Source organism: Durio zibethinus, chromosome 26 (assembly GCF_047325235.1).
Source record: "Durio zibethinus cultivar Kanyao isolate XHJ-2024 chromosome 26, ASM4732523v1, whole genome shotgun sequence".
Taxonomy (NCBI): domain Eukaryota; kingdom Viridiplantae; phylum Streptophyta; class Magnoliopsida; order Malvales; family Malvaceae; genus Durio; species Durio zibethinus.
The window spans coordinates 14566961-14571216 of NC_143187.1; positions in this window are offsets into that span (position 1 = coordinate 14566961).

Consider the following 4256-nt stretch of genomic DNA (forward strand, 5'->3'; position numbering starts at 1 on the left):
CATCCGCAAGTATATGGGTCACACAAGTAATATAGATAAGAAGTATCGAGTATCGTTTCCACAGGAATTAGGATTTCTAGAACAAGGGCTAAGTATTTTTTTTACACCTACTATAAATCTAGTTAAACAAAAAGTTATCTTTTTAATTAATTATCCTACATGAAAATTAATCATTATTGAATATTTAAAAATCTAATTAGTACAAATTATAAAAAAGCTAACTAATTAAGAACTAAAGCTTATTAAATATACAAATTACTAAAAAAATGAAAAGTTGCTAAAAATAGAAAATTAAACAATTAAGCAAAAATTAACTAAGGCATGAAAAATAATTTAAACACACTTAAACAAGAAATTAAACATGAAAGCCTAATAATTTAAATGCAGAAAATTAAAGTAAAAACAAACAAAAATTAAACTTGCAAGTAAACCAACCTAAATTCCTACATGACCTATGTAACTATTTACCACCTAAACATGCATGAAATGTAAATAAAAATAAAAACTATTTCACACAATTAATATAGACCTAAAATGGAACAAAAAATCTATAGGAAACTATATGCAAAAACTGAACACAAATGGAAATAAAATTCATGCAAACCAAGACCTTAAAGTGCAATGTAATTAAAAGCCATGACTAAAAATTATATGAGAATACGTATTACTCTAAAGGAATTACATAATCTGGGTTAACTAACATAAAAATAGACATGAAAATGAACCAAAAAGGTGTAGGTAAACATTTTTTAAAATTGACCAAAAAAAAAAAAAACAAGTGCAAACTATAAGCATGAACTTGGCTTAAAATGACAACCTTATGAGCTAAATGCTACCGAAGTAAAAAAATGCACTCATGTAACATGAAATCTAAGCCTAGAACCATAAAATAGACATGCAAATGGATAAACAAGATGCAAGGGACTATCCCTAAAACAAACCTGAAAATGATATAAAAATTGGTTTGAAAGGTGGTAAGAAAAATGCAATAAAATGCATGGAAACAAAAACATGTAATAAAGATCAAACAAACACTATTTAAACCAACTCACAAGCATGATAACTAACATTAACTTGCAAAAAAAAAAAAAAAGAGGCAGAATGGAAACTAACTTTGGGCAAAAATAAACAAAGTGAAAACCAAAATTGCAAAGAAAATAAAATTATCTTACAAGAGTCTAGCTATTTTGATGCCAATGATGAACAAGAGTTCATCCAGTTATCAAAAACCATCGCTCCACCTTTACAAGCTTAATACACATTAGAATAAGGCTAGCAAATACATAAAATAGTGTAGGAAAAATTTGGACAAAAAGTAAAAAAAAAAAATGCATTCATGCAAAGGTAAATAAACAAGCTTAGATGAAAAACAAAGTACTAGTGTTGGGAAAGTAACAATTAAATGACATGAAAAGCAACTAAATAAAATAAAAAGCATATAAAATGGAGACCCTAAAAGCCACAGCAAGGTCAATAAGAGTGCTACCTGCTAGTGGCATTAAAACAAAAAATGAAATTAAAAAAATGAAGGAGATTCCATTACTAGAAATTGGGGTTTCAGCAACCACAATTTGCAACGATTGAAATTACCTTTGCAAAATCTCACTATATTTGCAACAAGCTTTTACTATTGTTGTTAATTTTATTTTTTTTTTATTTTTTTCAAAACAATAATGTTCGTCATTGCTAATTCCTATAAAATTGCAAATGATAAAGAAAGTCATTACCAAAGCTTCTTATGTTTGCGACAATTTTTTATTATCATTGGCTTATTATGTTTGCAACGATATTTTATTATCATTGACTAATTGACTTTTTAAATATTTTATACAATGATAAAAAAATAGTTACGATATCTCTAACATATTCATAACAACAAAAAAAAGTCGCTTTAAAATCTTATCAGATTTACAATGATTTTTCATAGTTGCTGTCAATTAAAATTCTTTCAATATTTTATACAACAACAAAAAAAAATTGTTATAATAATTCTATTATATTTATAACACCAAAAAAATCATTCTAAAACTTTATCATATTTATAACAATTTTTCATTTCCGTTGTCAAATTAAGATTTTTTTTAATATTTTAAACAATGATCAAATAGTGTTACAAAATTTCTATTAATTTTAAAAAAAAATGTCGTTGTAAAATTAGTTTCACAAAAAACTAAAATTTTATTTCTTTAAATTCTACCTAATTTAGTTTAAGAAATGTTTAACTTTTTAAAGCAATTGAAGGGTTACAATATTATAGAATAATTTATAAATCACGTGATGTAACAATGGACACATAAAAAAATTAATAATTAAAATTAAATTTCATTTATGGATATCACAAGTAATTGTTTAAGCATATTTATCAACTTAAAAATTACATTAATAATTTCACATATTATGTTGACAATCTATCATTGTTAGAAATAACTACTCTATCCCAAGAGATAGATTATTAATTTATTTTTATGTATTATAAAGTTCAAAGAAATTAAATAACATAATAAAAAATTCAATAAGATAAATAATTTTGTATTCTGTCAATTTATCATATTTTAATTATCATCAACATCATGTTTTTGGTGTCCTTACTATTATTTGTTTTCTATTTTAAATTTTTTATATAATTTAAAACTAAAAAATTTTTTCATAACCCATATATATATAATGTTATAAGAGTATTTGAATTAAATTTATTTTTTTCCTAAAAAAAATTGAATTTATTTTTAAAGATTTTCTAAGTAAAGGTCAATATTCAATGTACAATTATAATTTATAAATTTAATTTTTGTCTTAGTGTTAATTTTTTTATAAAAAAATCACAAAATTTTGTCTTTTGTTTTTACATTCTAATTCTTAACTATTACCAATGAGAGATATTAGAAAACATAAAGATTCTCCCTTTCAAGTTTTTTAAAAGCTACACGCCCACCTCTCCCACCAGTAGCTTTAAAATTTTCTCTTTCCCTCTTAAGTTTTTTAACCTAACAAAAAACCCCTAAGATCAAAACTCAAAAAGGCTAAAAAACCCTAAAATTATCCTGCATCACTCTACATCTTTTTGCTCTTTCTCCCTCTCCATCTTTGCTTTTTCTCCTATGTTCTAACCACATTCTCAAAGACCCAAACCCAATGTGCCCTCTTCTTCTCTTAGATTTTATCATTCTATTCTATCCCATCCTAGCATTTACAACCACCATTTTCGACGATCCTTAGGCTCCAAACCAAGTGACATCCATTCCTTTTGCTACCTTTCAAACTCTTACTCTCCTGATTGGTGGAAAATATGTGTTTCTTTTGGTGCCTTGTTATGGAGGTTTTACCCAAGTACCAACTCCTAATGTTGCTTCTTCCTTTGGCATGATTTAAAGGCAATAACTGATAGATTTTTTAGCTTTTTGAAGTTGACCAATTTAGGGGATAAATTCTTTCTTATGGTTATTCAATTTTTGTTCTTTTGATTTCCTTAATTTTAAAATCTCAGTAATCATTTTCCATCATTAAATCATAGGTGATTGATAAGTTACAATGCATTTTTCAAATTTTATTCTTTTAACAATGTCAATTCCCTAAAATAATAATAGGAGTACGAGTATGAAAGAATTGAATTTTTAAATATTCCTAAATTTCTAACACTTTATGATTTTTTAACTTTTTTAATTGCAGAAATAAAATTATTGGTAAGCGAAGCTTATGAAATTGAAAAGGGAAGCATAAAGAAATCTGAAATAGGAGTAATTATTTTGGATGAATAAATGCATATAGGGGATTTATTGATGCTATCTTGAACTTTCCTTGATTCTCTTTCAATAATATTGTTAGACATGTATTTTAAGGATTCATTGCTCTGTAAGCATAATTAAGTTTGTTTGTTTAATTGGACATATATCTTAAACTGGTGATGTACCAATGTAGAAAGGTAATGATCCATCTATGAAGGAAAATCTCAGGAGGTGATGAGGTAAAAAAGGTGAAGAATTGGGGATTAGATGGTTGCTTGTAGCTCTGCTATAGGGATAAAAGCATGAGATCATACTAGAAAGAAAAAGGAAAGAACTAATCAGTTTTCTAAAAATGTTTCCTTTTGACCCCATCTTTTCTCTAGTTAATTAAAGTTCTTTACTAGTAGTATTTGACATTCAAACATATTCCCTTTGCTTTATTTTTCTTAATTAGCTTTCATATTTTTGAACCTATATAGCTTTGACTTGATAGAACTTTTTTTTTTTACTAATGTTGGTTTTATAGAGACTATCTAG